Below are 14,747 nucleotides of genomic sequence, written 5' to 3'. Positions count from 1 at the left end.
GGATATTGGAATTGAATTGTAGTTGATAAAAATTATTTGTTACTCGGGAGAGGGAAATAATAAACTTAAGTGTTTTTGGCTATTAATTGACTAAAATTCATGAAGATTAATTAATTAGGATTGATTGTTGTTGAAACCAGGTGAAATCTATACATCTAGACCATCTTTCTCTGATTGATTTTTATCTGAAAGTTGTGTGCGTGCTAATCAAAATTCCATTGATATTTTATTTTTCTGCAAAAATTCTGAAATATTGATTTTCTAGATAAAGTTTAGACTATTTTAATTACAAGCACTGATTATTTTCAATTTACTCCCTGTGGGATCGACACTTGATTCATTCACTATATTGAAACTTGACACTCGTACGCTTGCGAACAATTTTCACGACAGCGAAGATCTCAATACTCTAATCCTTTACTGTTTGATCCGGAGATTGAACGCAGTGCAAAAGCTTTGAGAAGATTGAGGCGAGAAGAATTTAATAGGATGGCTGAAGAAAATGCACAACAAGCTCCCTTGGTGCGTATCAAAGATCACTTCCGGCCTACTGTCCAGGCTCACAACTCTGGAATTGCTCGAGGAACCATAAATGCTAATAATTTTGAGCTGAAGCCGACATTGATCAATATGGTTCAACAGAACCAATTTAATGGGAGCGCTACTTCTGATCCCCACTTACATATTAGAACTTTCTTAGAAATTACTGACACATTAAAAATGAATGGTGTTCCTGAAGATATTATTCTCTTACGTTTATATCCGTTTTCTCTTAGGGACCAGGCGAGGAGGTGGCTACAATCACTGCCGTTGGGAAACATAACTACATGGGAGGACATGACAGTCAAATTTCTTGCGAAGTATTTTCCACCTACTAAGTCTACCCAAGTGAAGATCGAGATCACCACCTTTCGGCAGATGGATTCTGGGCAATTATATGAAGCGTGGGAAAGGTACAAAGATTTATTGAGACGTTGTCCTAACCATAATTTTGAAGATTTGGAGCAAATAGAGTTATTATACAATGGGTTGAACACACCAACAAGGATGTCAGTGGACTCTGTGGCCTGAGGAACCATTTTTTCTAAAGATCCCATTCAGGCCTATGATATGCTGGAACAGATGACCATCAATAGTTTTCAATGGTCGTCAGAACATATGGGATTCAAGAAAGCTGTATATGCAATGGATCCTCTCACCTCTATATCGGCTCAGTTATCTTCTTTGAGTACACAAGTGGCTGCATTGAACAAGGTGAATGTCGCAGATTCAGCAGGTGTGTCGGTCGCCATCGAGGAATCTCATCCTCTTGAACAAGCTCAGTACATCAACCAAAGAGGTTATGGAGGCTATCGAGGTAACTCCTTTCCAAATTCTTATCATCCTGAATTGCGTAACCATGAAAATTTTTCTTATGCAAATAAGTGAGAAGGGAAGCCTTCTTTGGAGGACGTGGTTAGTACTTTTGTGCAGGATCTGGTAAGAGGATGGCGAGAACTGAGTCTCGCCTTGATAGTTTGGAAACGCATGTGGTCAATATGGGTGACATGATGAAATCTATGGAGACTCAAATTGGGCAGCTGACGAATGCATTGAAAGACAACAACAGAGGTTAGTTTGCAAGTAATACCGAAGTGAATCCCATGAAACATTGCAAGGCGATAGAGTTGCGGAGCGGGAAACAAGTAGGTACTAAAGAAAGAAAACTGGAGAGTGAGACATCTGAGAGGACTAAAAATGCTATAGTTGAAGAGAAGAAAGTGGAGGAAGAGGTTGAGGTGAAGCAAAGTGAACCTGAGCCTAAACCGATGTATAAACCACCAGTTCCATATCTGCAGAGATTCAAGAAGAAGGCATTGTATGAGCAGTTCCCAAAATTTCTTGAGATCTTCAAGAAACTTCACATCAATATTCCGTTTGCGATGCTTTGTTGCAAATGCCGAATTATGCTATATTCTTGAAGGATGTGATGTCGAGGAAGCGGAAGTTGGAAGAATTTGAGACAGTGAACCTGACTGAAGAGTGCAGTGCTTTACTACAAAAGAAACTACCACAAAAATTAAAAGATCCAAGGAGTTTTACTATTCCTTGCACTATTGGTTCTTCTAATTTTAATAATGCACTTTGTGATTTAGGAGCTAGTATTAATTTGATGTTTTTGTCTGTTTTCAGGAGCATAGGACTGGTGAGGTGAAGCCCGCAACAATCATGTTGCAGCTAGCTGATCGATCTATCACATATCCGCGTGGAATAATCGAGGATGTTCTGGTAAAAATAGATAAATTTATATTTTCTGCGAATTTTGTTGTGCTAGATATGGAGGAGTATGGAAATATACCATTGATTTTGGGGAGACCGTTTTTACTACTGAAGCCAAGATTGATGTAAAGAAAGGTGAGTTGTCGATGGGATTTGATGGTGAGAAAGACAATTTTAATGTGTTTAAGAAAGCTGGAAATCCATCCACGGAAAAAGTTTTCAGGATTGAAAAATCAAAGAAGATGAAATGTTGCTGCAAAGTTGTTAGTTCTGTAGAATTGCCAAGAGAGAATGATCCGAAGGTGGAAATGAAGAATAAGAGAAAGAAAGCAAAATTTAAGAAGATTGTTGAGTATGTTTGGAGGGTAAAAGAGAAGGGAAATACCTCCAACAAAGTGGAACCGGGCTAGAACTGGTGAAAGTCGGGCTATGGACTATAAACTAAGCGCTTCTTGGGAGGCAACCCAAGCTATTTTTGTTTATTTATTTATTTTTTATTCTTTAGTTGTTTTTGTTTTTATTTTTATTATTTTTGTGCATGTTGAGACTAGAAATCAATAATAATTTTGAGTTGTGTAGGTGAAAAAGGTGAAGCGGTGAGAGTTTAAAAGCTACCCCTGAAGAAGAGCATTGAGTGCCGAGTACTAACGCTCGATGCCCAAGGTACGTGTCCTTGTTTTAATTTAATAATGTACATTGAGGACAATGCAAAATTTAATTTTCGTGGGGGTGTTTAAAAATTTTTAAAATTATGAAAAAAATTTATGATTTAGTGTTAGTTAAATGCATGATGTGTAATTGTGTTGGCCTATGACGAAAATAATTTTTTGTGCTGAAATGTCAGTATTAGCTATATTTAATCTTGAGTTCTCACTCATATGCAATATGCCTTGATTGTTTAGACTCTAGTGATTAGAGAAGCTTTGTGATTTTGTGAGTGGATTGGATGATTCGATTCTTAACTTTGGTGATTTATACTTGAAATCAAGGTAGACTAATACGAACTTGAAATGAAGTAGTCAATTTAAATGAGTAGCTAAAAATTTGCAAAAGCAACAGAGAGAAAAAAATTTAACAACTCCATTCGGGCCTGGAAAGGGATTGAAATCCTAATTACCAATCCATGGCTAAGTTTGCGGACAAAATGAGGTTGATGCTCCATCTAGGCTATAGACGAGGGGATTGAAATCCGAATTCTATATTTAGTTATAGTTAAGTTTGCGGATAATTTATGGGACTAAAATAAAACTGGGTGCAAAATCCAGCAGTGTTATGAAAAATCTTTGATATACCATGAAAAGTCTTTTTGATCTTAGTAAGTAGAAGTTGAACTTAATGGAGAGTGTTTTGAAACTAGAGAGCGGAATTGATGAATCTATGAAACAAACTTGTTGCATTAGTGTATCGAAAGCGAGGATGATAGACAAGATTGGAAAATCACACACACACGAGAACTCTTGAGAAAGTTAGCATACATGTGTATTTAATCTTGGAATATAAAAATTCGGAGGTCAACTATATTACATATTATTGTTTTGCTCAAAACTAGCAAAAGTTTAAGTTTGGTGGAATTTGATAAATGCATTTTATGCACTTAATTTATATATTATTTGAATTGGATTTTGTAATGTATAGAGTGGATATTATGCATATTTGTTGTTGTTGTTGTGAGATGCAAGAATTGGAGGAAAATTACCAAGAAGAAGCGAAAAGATGAAATACGGAGCAACAAATTCAGAAAATTACTGGGAATTTTTGAAACATCCAAATCCGATCTCCACCGTTCATAATGAATTTTGGGATTTTTAAAGCTTCTGTCAAAATTTCAGCTCGATCCGACAGTTAGATTGTGAGATATGATTTTTTGAAATTTTTCGCGCAGCAGAAATCAGAGAAGCATGCGCGGGCGCCCCTATCCTTCTGTGCGCCCGTGCCAGTTGAACAATTTTGAACCTAAAAAATCAGAGAAGCATGTGCGGGCGCCCCTATCTAACTGAGCGTCCGCGCTGTCGCGATTATCAGATTTCAGAGTTTAATTTTGGAAGAAAACTTTGGGTTTTCTTTAGGCTTTTCTTTGACGATTTTAGGGGCATATAAAAGGTGATTTTTAGACATAATTGAGGAGAACCGCCGCATAATACAACAATAATTAAGAGAGAAAAAAAATAGTGAGAATTGAGAGCTTGATCGTGCTAAAAGAGTAAAGAACAAAGAGAACAAAGACGAGAGTCAATCAACCAGACATGGAAGAGCGACCACGTCTTTGTTATTCTACTCTAAATTTTTTTTGATTGTTGAATGATGTTTGGATTTTTAAACATGTTTTGGTTTTATTCAAGTTTGATCATGAACTAAACTTTTATTAGTCTAGAGGGATGATGGAACCTGGTGTAGACACTTCTACGAATCTTTGATTTTATTGGATTGAATTCCCCTAGATTAATTGTTTTTCTAGTATTGATTTTTTTTTTCAATTAATTGATCACTAATTTATTTGTCATATTTATTTGAAATCATTGCTCAGGAGATGGGATTTTGAATAGTACCAATAGAAATAACACCGTTAATTGTTTATATAGCTCGGGAGAGTGTATAAAGTTAATGGAGCTTTAGGAAGAACATTGTTTTACACATATCACTTAGACTAGATTTTTAATAGAGATATTAAAATTGAATCTTAGTTGATACATATTATTTGTTGCACGGGAGAGAGAAATAATACACTTAAGTGTTCTTGCCTATTAATTGAATGAAATTAATGAAAATAATTTAATTAAGAGTAGATGTTGTTGAAACCAAGTGAAATCTGAACCTCTAGACCATTATTCTCTCATTGATATTTCTTTGAAATTGTGTGCGTGCTAGCTATAGTTTCTTGCTTATTTAACTTTTCTTCAAATCTCTCAAAATTTGATTTTTTAAATAAAGTTTGAACTATTTTAATTACAAGTACTTAACAATTTTCAATAATAATCCTCGTGAGAACGATACTCTACTCACACTTTATTAAAACTTGATACTGTGCACTTGCGGGCACAAAAATACGCAACAAGTTTGGAAGAACCGAACAAGATCGGATCCACCTTACATATATCGGAACGTCCGATAATAAGTTAGGTCATGTAGATTAGTAAGGTTTCAAAAGTTCATGGACACATGGGGGATAGGATCTAACGATCTAGGGTTCAAACCTTTGAAACACAGATGTCCACATAGGTGTCAAGACGTTGTTGACACGTTGACACATGCATGAGATTGATCGTCCTAATTGGTATCCGATCGTCCGATTGTGGTCTATAAATAGGGCTCGGATTTCACATAATGATGTGTGTTTTACAGGTGTGTATCTCGGTTTGTATATATTATTGAGTGCTTCTATCCATATTATTGAGGTTCGGGCACTAATGTGGTGCTACTGGGCTTTTAGCGGAGCTATGTTGGAGTTGTGGCCTTCGACGACAAAAGTCTAGAAATGGATGCAGTTATGAGTCTGGACTCTTAATAGATTTTGGGGAGTAACTAGTGATCTAGTTAAGGTTTTCAAATAAGTATAGTGATTACGTGTTCACTTGACTTGTAAGCATGGACTTTATGCTATTGTTTCTAGACCAGTGAGTTGAGGTACGTAAGTACTAAGATATCTAGTCGATTATGAGTGTTTATGTGTTGCATTATTATATGTTGCATTATTACATGTCATATGATGCATGTTTATATTTTCATGATTATGTATGCGGTATTTGAATACAATATTAAGCCAGTTATCCTTTGCATTATTACATGTCATATGATGTATGTTTATTATATGTTGCATTATTACATGTCATATAACACCAAATGTATCGATGAGGCAGCGTGTGTGGTTACCCAGGACGGTGACAGTCCAAGATCGGCATCAATATGTGTTGGATCCAACTATATCCTTGAGGGTAGCGTATGTATACTGGTGGCGCTGTCCTGAGCATGATATTTCAGAGTTTGATCCTTGTTTACCAGATCATTCATATTACATGTTGCATGCATTGCATAGACCTATATACATATATTTACGTATTGGACATCAGTGCTCACATACTTGCTTTTATCTTGGAAATCTCATTCGACGAAGCAGTTTGCAGTTGAATAGAAGATAGATCAGTGATTGGTCGGTGACCAGGGTCTGGGAGTGGAGGTTGTCGGTTTCTTAGTTTAAGTTTATTGAGTAAATTGTATTTTATTCGATTGGGTTCTATATTATTTTATTTCTAGTTTTCTAGTTTTTCAGTTGAATTTATACTGTAATTCTGTTTTTTTTTAAATTAATTGTATTCTTAAAGTTTTTGATTAGTAGGTGATTCGGGCCGGATCACTACATTGTATAAACTCAAAAATGGTGAAATCAAACTTTTATATCAAGTATGATATCAATGAATCGAGATCTTTATACTTTATAAAAAATTATAAATAATGAAAAAGTTTTTAAAATTTAAGTTTTGGCTATATAGCCATGGTGTTGCCATTGAATCTAATATACACATGAAATTTTGTCAAAAACATACAACTACATAAAATACTTACTCAGCACCTGGCGATCAGTGTGTGCTTCCAACCAATGTTGTTCGAACTGGATATTATATAGAGCTTCTTCCAACTTTGAGATTTGTTCCTTCAATGGATTGAAATGCTCTGTCCACATTTTCACGTTTTCACTGTGTAGGAAACTAACAACAACAATAATAATAACACTACCTATACTTGAAAATTTTATTCATTTTAGGATAAAATTTATTTTCATCCATCTTAATTCATCATGCCCCCGTTAAATATTTTTTTTAAGATTAATTATCATTGGGACTGAAAAAAGCCTAAAATTCATTCATTCGAAGGATTTCGGCACATCAAAAAAATTAAAATATTTTAATATAAAAAATAAAAATGAAATATAAAACATATCCCAACTACTATCCTACAATCGGTGTAGATCAATAATTTAAAAAATTTACATTTCTTAGTTAACCACTTACCATCCTTCGCATGTTGATCATAGTGTGTGAAATGACCAACATGAACATCAAAATCAATGGTCTCATGATATGGAGATTTGTTGGTGAAGCAAAATCGATACACGCCCTTTTTTTGGGCCATAAACTCATATTTTTCATTTGTTGTCTCTTCAAATTCGTGTATCCGATCACCTGTTGGTCCCTTTATCTGATGCATAATAAAATATTTGATACAAGTTATGATCTTAATATTGGTTTCCAGTTGATTTTGTACTAAACTTACAACTGAATAAAATTTTATACGAGTATATCTTTCATCACACATGTCATATATCACACCACTAATTATTACAAATAAATATTTTCATCACATATATTTTTTCGTTCATATTTCTAGGTTGTAGTCAATGTTATTTTCATCACTCTTATTTTCGATGTGTCTAAAATGTCTTTCGTCTTATGTAACTAGACGTTTTTGCCACCACGTTGTTCATTGTCAAACACTAATGGTGTGAGGGTATACTGTTGGAATAAATGTCTTGCAAGTCAATTTTTGTGTTATTATATAACTTACTCTTGACATTTCATATTTTGAATATTAGTATTATATGGCTCCTTTCTATACACATATATAAAGACTTTAATACTGTTAATAGCCCATGTGAAATGTGGTCGCACAATTGTTGACAATCATGAAATAATTTTTTTAGTGATCGCAACTCTAAATCGATTCCTAGTTGATTATCTACTTTCAAGAAAGATAGTAACATACTCGCTTGAGACCAGTATTTGCGATGTCATTTAAAGGTTTTGTTAGCATAAATATAGAGATATATGCATGCACGAATAGGTATTTATACGATGAGTTCACTAAGAAAACCATTACCTTAAATTCCATATGTGGTTACTAATAATCGATTACTGAATTCATAGTTATAGTTGTGTACTATTAATTCTCATGACCAAATACACCCTATGACCCTACTAGAAAACCACAATACCATGGCTTGTTTTCATCTCTGAGAGGGTAACAAGGTGGAAAATTCGGTGATGTTAAAAATAAAGTAAGAGCTTGTGCATGATAGATGGGGATTTTTCTCTAGCATGTGTGTTTGGATATCATATGTGTTCTATTAAGTGAATAACCTAAGGAGTCTCTGGCCAGAAAATATTTTATACATATATAAGATAAAATATCTCCTTTAGCCTCATACATGTGTTATGAGACTTTATAATGTATGCATAGTTATTAGATTCATATTCACCAAAGATCCGATGGAGATAGACCGATTGCACGCTAACTATAACTAGAGGTCTTGAAGATACTATCCGTTTGTATCTATGAGATCATGATGCGATATTAATAGAGTTAATATATGTGTGGAGGCTAATTATTTATTTATAAAAGTGTATTTTAGGTGTTTTACATATATTGATGTATCTCTAATACTATATATACATATTGGTAATCGTTATTGTATAGAGGACTTGACATATATATATATATATATATACCCCGCACCCTAGGGTGCAGGGAATCCATGCACACCCGTGCTCAAATCAACTCCGATTGATTTGAAATTTTTATGGTTGGATCGTCTCAAAAATACAAATCCAACGATATATCATATGACACAAATTGCAAATTCGGTGGCCGAAATCGTTAAGATGACCGGAAATTGCACATTTAATCCTATTTTCGGCCATTTTCACGATTTCGGCCACCGAGATTGAAATTTGTGTCATATGATATATCGTTGGATTCGTATTTTTGAGACGATCCTACCATAAAAATTTCAAGTCAATCGAAGTTGATTTGAGCACGGGTGTGCACGGATTCCCCGCACCCTAGGGTGCGGGGGATCAAGTCTATATATATATATAGTTCTTTTATGATGTCCAACACTATATGCCCACTTCATGCCCACCATGTACAAGTCAACTCATCTATTGTATATGATGGGCATGAAGTGGGCATATAGTGTTAGGCACCATAAAAGAACTCTATATATATATATGTATATATATATATAGAGAGAGAGAGAGAGGAGGAGGAGAGAGAGAGAGAGAGAGAGAGTGTGTGTGTGTGTGTGTGTGTGTGACAATAAAATAGTTCTGAAAGAGGACATATTCTTTTTAAAAAATTATTTTATTTCTTTGTTTCATTAAAGTGAAATTTTGAAGTAGAAAGTGGACGCAACTTTCACATCGAGAATGAATAATAAATCTTGTGTGTTTTTGTTCTTATCTTTCGTCATCTTTTATCACCTTCGATAATCAAATCTGGGATCATAAATCTTAACAATTGATATTATAGTGTCGGGTTGAATTTGAAAGTGATGACTAGTGAAAAAGGTTTGGCACATGAGATTGAAAAATTTTGATGGCAGTGATTACGCTTCCGGAGGATGAAAATCGAGAAATATCTATATCTTAAAAAGATCCATCAACCAGTTGCAGGGAAGAGATCAAAAAATTTGTTAGATGACGAATGTAATGTAACGCCTCAGTTTCGACGATTGTCCTCCTGTATCAAGATGAGTCTTTTCAGCGTGATTATATCCTCACTCAAACACACCCTGGAAAACATCCTAGAGGGTCACCCATCCTATAATTGCCCCAAATCAATCATACTTAATTTTGGAGTTCTTATGTGGTGGACTTTCGAAAATAAGACGCACCTTCTTGATATGAGGAGTACCTATCAAATCTTTTAAACCTCCTCAACTGTGCAGTCCCATACCTACACATTATCAAAATTCCTCTCATTCTGGTACGGGATCGATTCATTCATGTCTCCCTTCACCTAAAAGTCTTCCAAGAGCCGCTCACTGTCTGTGCAAGCTCTTGGCACCGACGATCACTCCCCGTCCTCTTGTCAGCCCGAGCGTCATGTGTAATCTCCTTGATAGAAAATTTTTGGGTGTTATTTTATTAACAACATCGAAGAACGTGGATCATAATTTGAAAAAGGATGAATCGACTTCAGGTTCATTGAAGGTTTTTTCAGATATGTACTAGAAGCCTTTCACAAATAATAAGGTATTTCACACGAAATTTTTTTAATGTGAATGTAATTGAAGGGGCTTCTATGATAGCACATTTAAATGAGTTTAACACAATTATCAATCAATTTTCTTCTGTTGAAATTATTTTTATGATGAGGTTTGTGCCTTGATACTTTTGGCGTCTCTACCAAACAGTTAGGGACTAATGTGATCTGCAGTTGGTAATTATATTGGCAGTAAAAAATTAAAATTTAAAGATGTCAAAGGTATAATTATTGTAGAAGAGGCCCGCAAAATTGATTCTGGTGAAATTATGACATCAATTCTGCCTAATATTGAATGCAATGGCAGATGAAGTAATATGAGTTCTAATTGGAGAAAATACATATCACAATCAAGTAATTGTAGAATTAATTACATATTTGTAGAAATTTGGATTGCTGAAAGTCTGAGGGACAATGTCATGTGAAAAAGACTTGTGTGACACCAAAGAAATACATACAAGGACAATCCTATAAATATGGCAACGAATGAGATTTAGGATGCACTAATTTTTTCCGTTTAAGTCAGGTTGATACTTGGGTTTTGGATTCAGATGCGTCATTTTATGTGACTACTCAGTCATGAAATTATGAAAAATTATGTTACTAAAAATTATGGAAAAGTATAGTTGACTAATGGAGAGCCTTTGGATATTGTAGGTATCAGATATATTAATTTCAAGATGTCAAACGGGAGTGTGAAAAATAAAAAAGTTGAGACATATACCAAAATTGATGAAAATATAATTTCGGTGAAACAACTAGATATAATGTTACATTTTTGTGGTAGTTCGTGAAAGATTAAAAATAGTTATATAGTTGTTACACATGCATATACTACCGGAAATCTTTACATGACTTTAATTCAATTGTAGAGATATGATTGTTGTTAATGATATCTATGTCAAGCCAGATTTATGGCATTGCAAAATCGGACATGTGAGTGTAAAAAGGATGAAAAATGCTTGTGTCGAATGGTAAAATACCAGAATTGAAATATGTCGATCTTCTTTTATGTAAAGTTGTGTTCTTGAAAAGCAAAAAAATTTTGTTTCTCTACATCTAAGAAAGATATTATAGAAGGAAAACTAGAGTTGTTGAATACTAATGTTTGAGGGCATTCAACACTGAATTTTTTTGGAGGATCTAACCACTAAGTGACATTCATAAATGATTCTATCAGGATGAAGGTATGGGTAAAATTTCTAAAAATAAATCTAATATATTTGATACTTTAATAAGTGTAAAGTGACGGTAGCAAATGAGACAAATTTAAAAGTTAAGCGCCTTTAATATGATAATAGGTGTGAATACATAGCTGATGAATTTAAACATTAGAGTGCTGAGAATGAGATCAAGATGATGAAAAATTTCCTGGAAATCTTCGACAAAATGGTGTGGCCGAAAGGATGAATAGGACTTTGAATGAGTATGAAAGGAGCATGCAGATTCATGCAGGATTTCTTAAGGCATTTTAGGTTGATACAATTAGTACGTCAACTTATTTGATTAATAGGGGTCTTGAGTGGCTCAAATACCAAATGAATTTTGCGGAAACAAATAGGTAAATTATTCTTTTCTGAAAGCTTTTGGTTGCCTCTCTTATAATCACATTGATGATTCTATTGGAAGTAAACCTGATCCTAAGTCTAAGAAATATTTCTTTATTGGATACGGTGATACCGTGTTTGATTACAGTTTCTGGGATGACAAAAATCAAAAAATTATTAGGAGTAGTGATGTTTTTCATTGAGCAGGTTGTACAAAGACAGATTACATAAATATCCAAAAAATGATAATTCTGAAGTAAAAATCCTGAAAGAAAATCCATTTGAAATATTTTCCAGTGAATGATTTACAAAAAGATGCTCTAATTAATGAGAAAATTTTAATTTGGATGGAGAAAGAGAATGTAGCCCTAGAACCCACTCATGCGTCAGAATTAAGGAGATGTTGTAAAGTGTCAAGGACACCGGTGAGATTCTCTCCATCTCTCAAATATATTTTGTTGATTGATAGAGGTGAACCAGAAAATTATTAGGAGACAATGTAGGTTGATGAATCAATCAAGTGCGAGTTGGTCATGCTTGATGAGATAGATTCTTTGATGTCTAATCAAACATAAAAGTTAGCAGAGTTACCACATGGGAAGAAATAATTGCATAATTAATGGGTTTACGAAAAGAAGAGCACGACGGTAACAAGAATTATAATGTAGTATTGGTGGGGAAAGGTTTTCATGAAAAAAAATAAAAGTTGATCACATTGATATTTTCTCTCCGGGGATTAAAATAAACATGTTCAATAAAATATTCTTGAGTTATTGGTGCAAGAAAATCTTTATCAATCTTCAGCGTAAGGATGTAAAAATAGAATTTCATCATGGTAATTTGTATAAAGAAATTAGCATCTGCATGGTTTTAATAATAAAAAAAAGGAGAAGATGGTTTGTAAACTTTAAAAGTGTTTGTATGACTTGAAATAGGCACCTAGAAAGTGGTGTTATAGGTTTGAAAATTTTATGAGAAGTAATGATTTTTTTTAGATGTTAAACACATCACTGTTGTTACATCAAAAGGTTTGGTATCTTTTATAGAGTTTATTGCACCAAACCCCTTGTGAAATATCTAAAATACACATTTCTCCCCTGTAAAAATTTTAATAAGCATCCCACCCTTTAACTTTGTAATAGTTGCACGTTTAACCCTTGCTGCAACGATTTTGTTAAAGACGCGTTGTTTTTGCGTCAAAATAGCCATTATTTTTATAATATTAGGATTATGATACGAAAATGATCTTCTATTATTGTAATATTTTTTTATCTACTCAAATACATCACCTACATCAGAATACATGATTTTTCTTCACAAATACACGTGATATATTTGAGTAAATATGAAAAATACTACAATAAAAAAAGATATTTTCGTACTATAAATCTAATATTGTATCATAGACCAAATATTATTTATAAAAAAATGGTTGATTAGGTGCCATAACAACGCGTGCTCAATAACTCGTCGTGACAAGGGTTAAACGTGCAACTATTACAAAAGTTTAAGAGTTAGGGTGCCTATTAAAATTTATCAACGTAGAAGTGTGTATTTTTAATAATTCACAGGGGGGTTTGATGCAATAAACTCATCTTTTATATCATTTTACTACTCTATGTTGATAATATGTTTATTGTTGGAACTAGCGGACAAGACATTGATAAGTTGAAAAATAAAGTTTCTAAAGAGTTTGTGATGAAGAATCTGGGCTCTTCAAAACAAATTCTTGTGATAATAATAATTATTAGAAATAAAGATGTCCTATACTGAAAAGGGATGATTTTGTTGAAATATTTTCTTAAATGGTTGGGTCAATAGAATGAAAAGAGTGTGTTATATTGTGACAGTGTGAGTACGATTTATTTGGCAAAGAATCATGTTTATCTTGAGGAAAAAAATATATATAAATTTGATATCACTTTATAAGATAAAAATTGGAGGATGATATTCTAGCTTTTGAGAAGATTGAAGAAAATTGTAATCCAGTTTATATGTTGACAAAGACTGTGATAGTTGAGAAACTGGAGTCTTGTGCAACTTCAGTTTGACTTCTCCACTAAGAAGTGGTGAGAAGTCGCTGCTAATGTACGTAGGTGGCAATGGTCAATGGTGGTGTATTAGTCTCCAAGTGAGATATTTATTAATTAAGTATATTTAAGGTATTTTACAGATATTAATTTAACTCTAGTACTCTTTATATTTATAGGTAGCCTCTAATTTTATAGAGGATTTTACATACAGAAAGAGGTAGAGAGTCACATGAAAATAGTTCTGAGAGGGACAGATTCTTGTAAGAAATTCTTTGTGTTTTCTTGGTTTCATTATAGTTGAAATTTACAGCGATCATAGTGTATGTAACTCTTACATCAATTGTAAACCGTTGTACCTTGTGTGTTCTTATGTTTATCTTTCTCATCTAATATGGCTTTCGATAGTCAAATTTGGGATCATAAATCCTAGCAACTAGGCGTTGTTTACGATTCAATGGTTTAAACCAAAATTTACTTCGTACATTGGAGATTATAAGAGATAATGAATCGACAGAGTTACTTGGTGAAAGGAATTTTAATTCCTTGAAATTATTTTCCTTAAGCATGTTAATTATAATATTGAATTTTGCCTTCCAGACAATAGATTTGATATGATATGGTTAAATATTCTATGATCTCGAGATTGACTAGGATAAATTTTTAATTAGAATGAATATTATATCTAGATTAGGAAATTAAGGGATTTATGTTTATAAAATATTATCAAGATATGATATGATAGGTTGAATATTTATGTGTTATTATCAAAAATATTGAGATAGATATTTGCCTAGATTAAATATTATCTTGATAAGAAATTTATGTGTATCATGGTTATTAAATATTATAAAGATATATTTAAAAGAGTTTTATT

General features: G+C 33.4%; 1 pseudogene; it reads right to left on the bottom strand.

The window, feature by feature from the left end:
• Positions 1-14,747, bottom strand: part of LOC140867633 (transmembrane emp24 domain-containing protein p24beta2-like) — a 67,588-nt pseudogene that overhangs the window by 25,223 nt on the left and 27,618 nt on the right.

The sequence above is a fragment of the Henckelia pumila genome, chromosome 4 (assembly GCF_033568475.1).
Source record: "Henckelia pumila isolate YLH828 chromosome 4, ASM3356847v2, whole genome shotgun sequence".
Lineage (NCBI taxonomy): Eukaryota > Viridiplantae > Streptophyta > Magnoliopsida > Lamiales > Gesneriaceae > Henckelia > Henckelia pumila.
The sequence above is the reverse complement of the archived record's forward strand: the minus strand, read 5'-3'. Positions and strand labels throughout refer to the sequence as shown.